Consider the following 13,643-nt stretch of genomic DNA (forward strand, 5'->3'; position numbering starts at 1 on the left):
CTTGGAGAATTTCTTAGTAGCAAAGGAAGCTCCGTGATGCCTCTTCCTTAGCGATTTATTTCCCCATCACCTTTAATGTCTTGCATCCTATGTAAATCGTGTTCATATCAACATACACCAGTAACATGGAAGAAAATACTGTAGCGTAATGTACAGAATAAATCGGGAAGGAAGAGGTGTTAGGGAATATCGTCACGCGGAGTAAGGTCCTTGAAAATACTGTAGCGTAATGTACAGAATAAATCGGGAAGGAAGAGGTGTTAGGGAATATCGTCACGCGGAGTAAGGTCCTTGAAAGTACTGTGTGCGAAATGGGTGAGAAAATTAGAAGAAAATACTGATGCGTAATATACAGAATGAATCGGTAATGAAGAGGTGTTAGGGAATTTTAAAAGCCACTAGATGAGGCTGCGATTGTTCTCTCACCTTTGCTGTGTGTGCAGTGAAGCGGTGGCACTGAACGCTGTCACTGCGGATCCTCACAGGCGGCGCGGTAAGGCAAAAGAAGCTCCACTGGGTCTCTTGGCACTGCTGAAACGGGCTCTACAAATGGCTGGCACTATCACTGTTAATACGACTACTGTTGAGCTTCACTGTTGGCACTGTTAATACCACTGATGAGCTTCACTGTTGGCACTGTTAATACCACTGCTGAGCTTCACTGTTGGCACTCACTGTTATAACGACCACTGTTGGCACTGCGACTGTTAATACGACCACTGCTGATCTTCACTGTTGGCACTATCACTGTTAATACGACCACTGTTGGCACTATCACTGTTAATACGACCACTGCTGGGTTTCACTGTTGGCACGACTGTTAATCCGAGTGGTACTGATTTTTTGGCACTACGACTTATTTCGACCACGAATTTTGGCAAGCCCCCGGTAATACGACTCCTGTTTGGGCGCCTCTGATTAGGGAACGACCACTGTTAAAACGACCACAGATAAGCTTTACTGGCTCTGGCACTACGACTGTGAAAACGAGCCTCCTTTATTTTTGGCACTGCGACTGTTAATCCCCACCACCGATTTTGGCACTGTTACTATGACCTCCGTTGGTTTTGGCACTGTTATGGCACTCCCGCTGTTAACAGGATGGACTGGTTTTGGCGATATCACTGTTAATACCACCACTGCTGAGGTGTATCGATATTGGCACTGTTAAATATTGGCACTGGCACTGTTAAAATGAGCCCCGCTGACCCTGGCACTACGAAAATGTTAAACGCGATCACTGCTGCACTCCACGGGTCACGCCTCTATGAATGCCACCACTTGCAGGCTCACCACTGGCCTTACTGATATTTTTCTCTCACTCCCGCCGACATGAGCCGTCTAATGTGGCGTAAATGACTCTCTCCCGCTGTCAGCCAACCACTTGTGGCTCTTCCGGAATTGTGTATATCGCAAAGTCGCCAGCCCGAGAGTGGGAGGGCGCCGTAAATCAGTTATACTCCGGTCGATCTTACTTCATGGCTCACTGTGCTCCGTATTTTAGGTGTATCCGCCGAGAGTAAGAATAATTTTGAAGGAATATTGCGCAAGTTAAGCCCAGGGAGGCGTCTTCTCTTCACACAAGTCACCTGGCTAGCAGAAGACTGTTTACTAGCAGACGAGTTCACGACCGACTCCCGCCATCTCCCGCCCTTGCCTGGGTACGATGATCACCAAAATGCATCACCATCATCTTCCCCACCTTACCCTTTTAAGCATCGTATTTCCACTGTACAACTTCGCAGTATTTAATCTCAGGTGAGCTGTTTTGATACATGGCAGCTCGAATCGATCCCCCATCCGTTTTTTAGAATGGGTGAATGTATGAAGCTGGGAGCAAGGTTGAAGGTCCCGGGGAGGGGCATGTCAGCACCATCTATTGAGCCCCGGAGGAACCACCACCTGCGCGACCACCTCGGAGGACCGGCAAAGAACGCAAGTGGATGCCATGTACTGCAAGTAACAGGTGTGCGGCCATCAAATATGCATCATTCTAAATACAGCTCACTACTAGTTCTATATTTGCTTCACCAGATAACATAATTCACCGCGTATTTTCGTCCACTTTCGGCCTCTCCACCTCTCGCACACCTGTTAGAGAGCGCGGCATCCCATTCTTCCTCACCGCACACTCTAATCACAGGCAGCAAAATGACGAAAAAGTACAGCGCAGTTACGTAAAGGCGAACCAATCCTAAGCCTGTTTCCAGTACAATGAAAAAAACAAATCGCCTATTGATCAAGGTCTCGCTGGGGAAAAGGCGGGACCCCCAAGAGCGCAACACCGTCAAAGGTTGTTTAAAAATCGATTCCCATTGCAAAACGTTGCCAGATGTAAGGTGACCGAGGGGGGCCTGTTTTGTTAATCTTACTCGGGCACGGAGGGAGCGCGGACCCCCCTCACAGACACCCAGGGGGAGCTAGAAAGTTCAGCCTAAATTCTTGCTGCCACCGGACGATATTATTCAGCTCTGGGAAGGCTTTTCGAACGAGAGGGAGCGCTGACCCCCCCCCCTCCCCTCAGAGACAACCAGGGGAGACTAGATAGTTTGTCACTCTTCACTCGTGCTGCAACCAGACGATTTTCTTCGGCTTTAGGGAGACTTCGGACAAAGGGCGGAGGGGTTTACACAGTCTCCATTACCCCTTTCATTACTAGGTGGCTCCGTAGCGATCATTAACCCCTTCACTGCAGTCCAATCACTTTAACTTGGCTCTGATTATTCATCCTTTTGCGGCTTATTTCACACGTAGCTCAGTGGCAAAAAAATAAAAAATAAAAAATAAAAAAAATAAACTGTGGCTTTACATCTATTCTACAGCACTTCTCCGTGACTAGCAAAATTTTCTAGCGTTAATATACTGTTGACTCAGCACTGATGATGGAGGAATGGCAAAATTAGGTCAAAGTAAAGTGAACAGAGCATTGTAGGTGGTTCTCCTACGCTAAAAAAAAAAAAAAAAAAAAAAAAAGAGACTGAGTTGAGGTTAACCCCTTCAGTCCCATGACGCCATTTTTCAATCTTCATTAACTGTAATTGGGCAAGCACCCAACTAATTAGGATTTAATGAAGACTATACTTAACCCTGTCAGATCGAATGTCTAAAAAAGCGAATAAAATCTTGGGGTAGTAGAAATGTCAAAAAGTACTCGTGCTGAAGCGACTATTTGGGCTGAGTAAAAAAAAAAAAAAAAAAAAAAAAAAAAAAAAAATCGCAAGACATGGGCCCATATTCTCGTGGGTTGCGGAGGCTCCCTAACACCTCTTCCGTAGCGATTTATTCTTGGATACGGCTGGTTAATAGTAGTTTGTATGCTTTGCTGAGTATCGTGTTAATGGAATGGTTTCAATGCCACAGGAGAGGACAGTATGGAGTAATGTGCAAAATAAATCGCTTATTACACAGCGCTACTCTACTGTGACATAAAAAGTCCTCTAAGATAGCCAAACTCTCTATATGATACAAAAGGATGTGAAATAACCATGCCCAAAAATAAATCGCTGGGGAAGAGGTGTTAGGGGACTCTTTAACCAGCCATATCCCAAAATAAATCGCTAAGGAAGAGGTGTTAGGGAAATCTTTACCTGCCATATCCCAAAATAAATCGCTAAAGGAGAGGTGTTAGGGAACTTTAACCAGCCATATCCCAAATAAATCGCTAAGGAGGAGGTGTTAGGGAACTCTTTAACCAACCACATTCCAAAACAAATCGCTAAGGAAGAGACATTAGGGAACTCTTTCACCAGCCATATCCCAAAATAAATCACTAAGGAAGAGGTGATTGGAAACTCTTTTTAACCAGCGATATCCCAAAATCAATCATTAACGAAGAGGTGTTAGGGAACTCTTTAACCTGCCATATCCCAAAATAAATCGCTATGGAAGAGGTGTTAGGGGACTCTTTAACCAGCCATATCCTAAAATAAATCGCTAAGGAAGAGGTGTTAGGGAACTTTAACCAGCCATATCCTAAATAAATCGCTAAGGAGGAGGTGTTAGGGAACTCTTTAACCAACCATAGCCCAAATAAATCGCTAAGGAGGAGGTGTAGGGAACTCTTTAACCAACCATATTCCAAAACAAATCACTAAGGAAGAGGCATTAGGGAACTCTTTAATCAGCCATATCCCAAATAAATCGCTAAGGAAGAGGTGTTAGGGAACTCTTTAATCAGCCATATCCCAAAATAAATCGCTAAGGAAGAGGTGTTAGGGAAATCTTTACCTGCCATATCCCAAAATAAATCGCTAAGGAAGAGGTATTAGGGAACTCTTTAACCAGCCATATCCCAAATAAATCGTAAGGAAGAGGTGTTAGGGGACTCTAACCAGCCATATCCCAAAATAAATCGCTAAGGAGCAGGTGTTAGGGAACTCTATAACCAACCATATTCCAAAACAAATCGCTAAGGAAGAGGTATTAGGGAACTCTTTAACCAGCCATATCCCAAATACATCGCTAAAGAAGAGGTGTTAGGGAACTCTTTAACCAGCCATATCCCAAAATAAATCGCTATGAAAGATATGTTAGGGGACTCTAACCGGCCATATCCCAAAATAAATAGCTAAGGAAAAGGTGTTACGGAGCTTCCTTAACTTTCCTCAGCTTAGGAATGTTAGTTAGCAGAGGAAAATGAGAGGTAGGTATGCAGGGTGGTCCTGAAATAGCGCTCCACTATTAACAGCTCTGTCTGCTGGTGTGGGCGTGGGTGTAGCAGTGTGAGTGGCAGGATATACACCCAACAAACCTTCCCCTCAACACACAAGAAATCTCCGAGCCGAGTATAAGAGCAGTGTTATATTTGGACCATCCTGCATCAAGCTAACTTTTGTCCTCAGCTGTACATTCCGTAAGCAAGGCAATACGACACTTCCGGGATGGGCGGATGAATGGAACCGTTGTACTGGGAGCCTCCGTAGCGCATTCCCCTGAGCGATTTAGTCTGCATATTCACACTCCTGTATTTTATGTTATCTTTTATCGCCTTGAATGTATCCGACGGTGACAGATAATGGTTCCTTGGATAGCTGGCTGGGGAGGTTACGTAACAACAATTTCTCTGCGATTTATTTGACTCACTTTAGCCCCTTCAGTGTTAATTCTCTCTCTCTCTCTCTCTCTCTCTCTCTCTCGTAGGTACACTCACATTCACCCCAACCCTTCCCTAGCACTCTCTCTCTCTCTCTCTCTCTCTCTCTCTCTCACACACACACACACACACACACACACACACACAATCGCCATTTTTTTTTTTACAAGAAAGAGGAAGGAAGCTGTTTTTCTCCCCCCCCTTCCGTCTCCCCCCATCGTTACCCCTTCACTACGAGGCGCCTTTCTTAAGCTGAGTAAAATCGTCTTAAGAAAAAAATACAGGTCACGATAACTTCTTAAAATTCCACATCACTCTTCCACCTGTCCTTCCACCTCTTCCTCCACTCTCCCTTTAGATCCACCTAGCTTCCCTACTCCTTCACCTTACCCTTATCATCACTATCATCATCACTTTCACTATCATCACCATCATCATCACTTTCACTATCATCATCATCATCATCATCACCTTCATCCTCATCACTATCACATTATAACCATCACCACTTTCATCATCATCATCATCATCATCATCATCACCGCCACCTACCATCATTCTTCCATCTCTCCACCTTACCTCTTCACTTCCCTAGTCTTTCAACTTTCTCATCATCATCATCATCGTCTTATTTCACCACTTCTCACCACTATTTCCTTTCGTCATCACGCCTCCTCACCCCATCATCATCATCATCATCATTTTCCATTTCAACACATCACTCTCATTGCTCTCTCTCTCTCTCCTCCTCTTGTCACCATCATCATCATCATCATCGTCGTCGTTTCACCACTATCACCTCTCTCCATTATCCCTTCTCACTCCATCATCATCATCATCATCCATCTCATCACATTATTCTTTCCACCCTCTCAACCCTTTTTCCTCCTATCATCACAATCATTATCATCACTCTCTCTCTCAATCATTACCACACCTGCCATCTCTCTCTCTCTCTCTCTCTGTTGAACTCTCAGTCTAATATTTATAAGGGTAGCAAACACAGGAGGACAGGAGTAAATTCCTCTTTACTCTTACTCTTTTTCTTAACTCATTCCCTGCCTCTTTACTCTTTATTATACATTATTTTCATCACCTTCTGCCGCTTTACTCTTTACTCTATTATTTATCTTTTATCCTCTTTCCTCTTCAATTATCTCATTACTCTTTATTCTTACATTTTTTCTTTTTAATTTACTCTCACTCTATATTCTTTCCTTTTTAATTTACTCTCACTCTACTCTTAACTCTTTCCTCTTAAATTTACGCTCACTCTTTACTCTTTCTCTTTTCCTCTTCTTCATTACTACTCCTCTTTACTCTTTATTGTTCCTCTTTCCTCTTACGTTCCTCTCCCTGTTTACAATTTACTCTCTCTCTCTCTCTCTCCCTCTCTCTCTCTCTCTCTCTCTCTCTCTCTCTCTCTCTCTCTCTCCGTACCCAGACATAATACCGCCTCGTTTAAACCAAAGTGAGGGCCGAATGGAGGGAAGACCCGGATCTCTCTCTCTCTCTCTTTCTTCCAAATGTAGCAATACCTTCCTCCTTTCCTACTCTTTTCCTTCTTTCAAATTTACCATCCTCCTCTCCCTCTTCTTCCTTTTCTCTCGTCTCTTTCCCTCCCTCCTCTTCCATTTCTCTCCTCTTCTCCCTTCCTTCTTCCCTCCTCTCCACTTCTCCTCTCCCTTCCCTCCTCTTCCTTTTCCTCTCCTTCTCTCCTCTCCCTTCCTTCTTTCCTGCCTTCCTCTTCTCTTCTCCCTTCCCTCCCCTTCCTTTTCTCCTCTTCCCTTCCTTCTTCCCTCTTCTCTTCCCCCTTCCCTCATCCCTCCCCTCCTCTTTTTTTTCTCTCCTCCTCCCTTCCTTCCTCTTCTTTTCTCCCTTTCCTCTTCCCTCCCCTCCTTTTCCTTTTCTCTCTTTTTCTCCTCTTCCCTCCTCTCCTCTTCCTTCCTCTTCTCTTCTCCCTTCCCTCCTCTCCTCTTCCTTTTCTCTCCCCTTCTCCCTTCCCTCTTCTCAGCCTTCCTCATCCTTTTCGCTCCTTCTCTCCTCCCTTCCTTCCTCTTCTCTTCTCCCTTCCCTTTTCCCATCTCTCCTTTTCTTTTTCTCTCTTCCTCCTTCCCTCTTCCCTCCCCTCCTCTTCCTTCCTTCCTCTCTTCCCTCCCGTTTCTCGAAGACACCAGGAACAAGAGAAGCAGCCGAATTATGACCCGGAAGAAGGCCAACATAGAGGGAAAAGGAGAAAGAGAAAGAGAGAGAGAGAGAGAGAGAGAGAGAGAGAGAGCCATATCACTGTGAGAGTCGACTGGAAGGGAAGATTTTGAATTCGGGACGAGAGAAAAAAAAATAAAAATAACGGGTAAGAGCAAAGGCTGTAGCTTCGTTCATTATACCACTGTTTTACACCAAAACGAAAAGTAAACCAATAGTATTTTTTTCCCACACAAAGCTTTCCAATTTTTTTTTTTTTTTATATATATATAACATTTACGGTACAAATCAAACGGGAGAATGATTATTACTGGAGTTACCGATAAATATCCGTTTTCTATGATGCTCCTTGATAATACCCGTTTTCTCTTACACCATTTGATGGTACACTGACTCAAACTACAAAGGACACCATACTATTCAAAACATTTCTATTGTAAGGCTAACGCTAAGACGAAGGCCATAATTATATAATGCAGACACATACCCTCCACTTTAAAAAATATAATGAAGAATCTCACCTGCTGCCTTAAATAATAATAATAAAATAATAATAATAATAATGAAAAAAAAAATAAGTGCGTTTCATGCCTTTCTCACAGATTACCTCCATATCAACTACTTTCACCTGACTCACGGAAAACTCTGAGACAAACTGAAGTAGGTGAAAGTAAAAATAAAAATCAAGGTAGTTGCTGAGGTATACAGACTGAGATGCAACCTTCTCTCTCTCTCTCTCTCTCTCTCTCTCTCTCTCTCTCTCTCTCTCTCTCTCTCTCTCTCTCTCTCTCTCTCTCTCTCTCTCAATCTTATTTCCTGGCTCTACCCCACAAGAGTTCAGAAAGCGACTTAATACACTGAATCCCATTGGCGTGGATGAGTCGCCTGTAGAATGGAGCCAAGTAATGTTTTTTTTTTTTTTTTTCCAGATCAACGGAGAAACGAAAAAGAAAATAAATAAATCATAATGATAAAGGATAAAGGTCAATTTCTTTGGGTACTTTGTTCATACATATCGCCTGATTGATGATGATGATGATGATGATGGTAGTGGTGGTGATGGTAATGGTGATAATGATGATTATGGTGGTAGTGGTGATGATGATGACAATGGTGGTGGTGGTGGTGGTGGTGGTGGTGGTGATGATGATGATAATGGTGGTGGTGGTCGTGGTGGCGATGATGATGATGATGAAAATCGTGGTGGTGGTGGTGGTGGTGGTGGTGGTGGTGATGATGATGATGATGATGATGATGATGATGATGATGATGATGGTGATGATGATGATGACCCTCTTTTCTCGCCGCCATGTTTTTCTCCCTCCACATCCTTAACATACTCTGATCTCCACTCAAGCACCCTCTCTCTCTCTCTCTCTCTCTCTCTCTCTCTCTCTCTCTCTCTCTCTCTCTCTCTCTCTCCTCTTTACCATCACTCACCCACCCACGTTCGCTCTTTCCTTTTTGTCTTCATTCTTCCCTCCTCCCTCTCTCTCTTTCATTCCCTCCCCTCCACCTCTCCACTTCCCTCCATCCTCCCCTTCCTCTTGCCCTTGCACTTTCCTCCACCCCTCCACTTCCCTCACCCCTCCATTTCCTCCACCCCTCCACTTCCCTCCTCCACCCCTCCATTCCCTCCACTCTCTCCATCCCTCCCTTTCCTCTTGCCCTTGCACTTTCTTCCACCCCTCCACATCCTCCATTTCCCTCCTCTACTCCTTCCACCTCTCCACTTCCTCCATCCCTCCACTTCCCTCCTCCACTCCCTCCACCCCTCCACTTGAAGCCTCTTGGGCCAAAATCAATGTACCGGTGACTTTCATCCTGTCTAGAATTCCTCCATCCCTCCCCCCCTTGCCTGATCCACTGTTCCACTTGGTCCTTTGTTCCACCTAGTCCATTGTCCCTCCCTTCCACTGCTCCACTTGGCCTACTGTTCCACCCACGCCACTGTTCCACTTGGTCTACTGTTCCACCTTGTCTATTGTTCCATCCTTCCACTGCTCCACTTGACCTCCTGTTCCATCCACTCCACTGTTCCATCCACATCACTGTTCCACCCACTCCACTGTTCCACCCACTCCACTGTTCCACTTGGACTGCTGTTCAACTCACTCCACTGTTCCACCTAGTCCACTGCTCCACCCTTCCACTTGGCCTACTGTTCCACCCACTCCACTGTTCCACTTGGTCTACTGTTCCGTCCACTCCACTGTTCCACTTGGTCCTTTGTTCCACCTAGTCCATTGTTCCACTCTTCCACTTGGTCTACTGTTCCACCCACTCCACTGTTTCACTTGGCCTACTGTTCCACCCACTCCACTGTTCCACCTAGTCCCATATTCCATCTGGCCTGCTGTTCCATCTAACTGTTCCGCCCGGTTCACTGTTCCACCTGGCCCCCCGTTCCATTCCGCTAGTTCCCCTTTTCACACACGCAAATCCATGAGTGTATTATTGCTACTCCCAAACCATTTTATTTACCTCAAAAAAAAAAAAAAAGGCGCCTCGTACAGAAGGGGTTAATAAAGGAAGTAAATCCTTCCTGAGCTGAATAAAATCGTCTGAAAATAAAATAAAATAAAAATCCATCATATTAAAGGAGGCATAACCCCTTCAGTCCAATGACGCTTAATTCTGCTCTTTCTATTCCCAAGCTATTTTCTTTATCTTATTTATCTTTATTTATTTATTTTAAAGAGGTTTGATATAGCCTTCCTTAACCCCTTCACTACCAGGTCTCCAAAAAGCTGAGTGAAATCGTCTGATGTAGCAAGAATAAATCAATTAATAAAAGATGTTACGGGAGAGAGGCCTTCGTTACGTCACTACCAGGTCTCCAAAAAGCTGAGTGAAATCGTCTGATGTAGCAAGAATAAATCACTATATACGAGTAAAAGATGTTACGGGAGAGAGGCCTTCGTTTACCCCTTCACTACGAGAGGCCTCCAAAAAGCTGAGGAAAATCGTCTGATGTACCAAGAATAAATCGATTAACAAAACATGTTACGGGAGAGAGGCCTTCGTTTACCCCTTCAGTACGAGAGGTCTCCCACAAGCTGAAGAAAATCGTCTGATGTAGCAAGAATAAATCAATATATAAAAGATGTTACGGGATAGAGGCCTTCGTAAACCCCTTCCCTACAAGAGGTCTCCAAAAAGCTGAATGAAATCGTTCGAAGTAGCAAGAATAAATCAACTAATAAAACATGTTACGGGACAAAGAGGCCTTTGTAAACCCCTTCACTACGAAAGGTTTCCAAAAACCTTAGTGAAATCGTCTGATGTACCTAGAATAAATCAGTATATAAAAGATGTTACGGAATAAAGGGGGACAAATTCAGTCACAGCAAGAATTAATCAATATATAAAATGTGTTACGGGATAAAGAGGCCAAAATTCACACACATAAATGGCAAAGCAATATTGAAATTTTGGGCTGAATTACAGTATTACACTACATAAAATTAACTTAACCCGAAGCACATTTTAAGAATTGATTTATTTTGAATTTGATATACAGATAGATAGAGACAGAGAGACAAACAGACTGACACACAGATAGATATAGACGGAGAGAGAGAGAGAGAGAGAGAGAGAGATGGACCGTCAAACAAGAAAAATGAAGCCAATCGGAAGAAATACGAGTAGAAATGAATAGCAGGAAGTAGAGGTACACACACACACACACACACACACACACACACACACACACACACACACACACACACACAGGTATACTCACAAGCACGACTTCATGTCTCGGGAAATTCGCAGATATCCAGGTACTCTCTCTCTCAGGCCAAGGTGCATTGTTTTATGAGGACCGCCATAAAGGGGAGATGGAAGAGGCAGCGATCTCTCTCTCTCTCTCTCTCTCTCTCTCTCTCTCTCTCTCTCTCTCTCACACACACACACACACACACACACACACACACACACACACATGTCGACCTGATGCTACAATTTCTTTTAGTCTAGATTCGTGAGGGACCTTCGTAGCCTCATTACACGACGGTGTGTGTGTGTGTGTGTGTGTGTGTGTGTGTGTGTGTGTGTGTGTGTGTGTGTGTGTGTGTGTGTGTGTGTGTGTGTGTGTGTGTGTGTGTGTGTGTATCTACCACCATAACTCTCCTTTTCCCTACCTCCCACTTCCCTTCCTAACCTCCACTTCTACTATACCCACCCACTACCTTACTATCCCTACCCTACTCACTTCACTACCACTCCTAAACCAGCCTTCCTTGATTCCACATAGTCTTGCTTCTACTCCAACCACCCACCACCACTCCACCCTACCAACCCCACCACCACTACTAGACAACCCACTCCACCACAAATAACCCCCACTCCACAAACTCCACCACCACTCCTAACCCTCCACCACCACCACCACCATCCCCTTAACCCACCACTATCCATAACCTACCCACTCCTTTCCCCCTAACCCAAGCTCCCTCGATTCCACGAAGCCTTTCTCATAACCGGCACTTTTTGGACGGTGGTGGGTGGAGTTTCGTCAGAGATGTAGGTTATTGTTTAGGGGAGACGCCAAGAAGGGGAAGGTATCGACGCAGGGGAAGAAGAAGAGCCTATATGGTTTCTCAAGAGGCCCCACCACAGCCAAGGAGCATCGAACAATCCCCCTTCCTTCCCCCCCTCCCCCCGCACGCGACCCACCACGAGATGCGGTGGGCGTTGCGTCACCTGCTGCGTAGGGTCACCGGTCGCACGAAAGTAGGTCGAGATGCATAACACCTTCGCCGTGACGTGTATCATACCTGTGTCGTAAGGGGCCAGGTACAGAGCAGCATGACAGTCTTTTTCTTCTTCCTGACCATCCTCTTATTTCTTAGTATTTTTTTTTTCTTTTATCACTGGAGGCCAACGATGTGTCTCAATTCCCTCTGCCTAATGTAAGACGATTTTACTGACCTCAGAAGACGTTCCCTTGAGGTCAGGGGTTAAAAACAGACTCCATTTACCACTGTTGCCCGAGGATGTACAGTCGGCATCATAACTCGTGTCCTCATCTCCTGTTTTTCTACCTATGGATTTCGAAAAGTATGTGTGGGTAAAGAGTAGGAGACTTTTTTTGGGGGGAGGGGGCACAAATTAATCTAAGTATCGTCTGCTGTGGATTACCAAGACTAAATATGAGAGAGAGAGAGAGAGAGAGAGAGAGAGAGAGAGAGTCATGGGCACACCAGGGACGAAACAAAATGAACATAGCATTTTCTTTAACTTAGCCAAAGAAATATGGTCTGATGAATGCGTGGCGAGGCGGTGTGGACGTTGATGAGTAGGGATTAAGGGTGGATTTGTGTTATTCATTTATACATCAAATACACACATGCAGAAGCGACAACATGCATCTATATACACCCATACATATGCACATGTATACAATGCACACACACACACACACACACACACACACACACACACACACACACACACACACACTAAATAAAGATAGTGGTGTGTAACTAATGAAGCCACTTTTCTTGGTGTTCCGTATCAAGTGTAATCAATATGGTCTCTCTCTCTCTCTCTCTCTCTCTCTCTCTCTCACACACACACACACACACACACACACACACACACACACCATTCACAACGACACCAGAACACAGACAATCAAAAGACGATCATGATTACACACACACACACACACACACACACACACACATACTAACAACACCCCAAACTCCACAACACGACGCTGTACGGTATATAAAACAACGGATCCCCCCCCTACACCCCACTTCCTCGTGACTAGCAAGGCCTCTCACGTTGTTTCATTTCCTGCCACTCTCCGAGTCGCCAAATTTACGCGTATATTTTTCGCGGCGGCAAATGTGTTCCGGTGTTGGTGGTGGTGGAGGAGACAGAAATGTGGTGGTGTGGTGGAGTGTCTTTCTGTGGTAGGATTCTCTCTCTCTATGTATGTATCTGTCTACCAATCTATCTATCTATTTCTCTCTGACGCTGTGGTGGTGGTGAAGCGTTTGTCGAAGAACTGTAACTCTCTCTCTCTCTCTCTCAATCTCTATCCCTATCTATCTATCTATCTATTTATCAAGCTGCGGTGGTACTGGTTGTGATGCGTGGTGCCCTTGTATTATACTCTCTCTCTCTCTCTCTCTCTCTCCTTATACTCCTGCGACCTTCAGACGCTTTTATGCATCTGTAGAATACACTTTAATACTAAGGGGGTTAATTAATTCTATATCTAATTTCTCCCGTTACAAAAAAAATCTCAGGCTGAATTAAATCGTCTTAAGGTAGCATAAAATCGTCATTGTATTACGTGTTAAACATAGCCCTGTGTCACGCTGAAATA

This window comes from Coenobita brevimanus, chromosome 29 (assembly GCF_032717465.1).
Source record: "Coenobita brevimanus isolate Jiangsu-jjx chromosome 29, ASM3271746v2, whole genome shotgun sequence".
Classification (NCBI taxonomy): domain Eukaryota; kingdom Metazoa; phylum Arthropoda; class Malacostraca; order Decapoda; family Coenobitidae; genus Coenobita; species Coenobita brevimanus.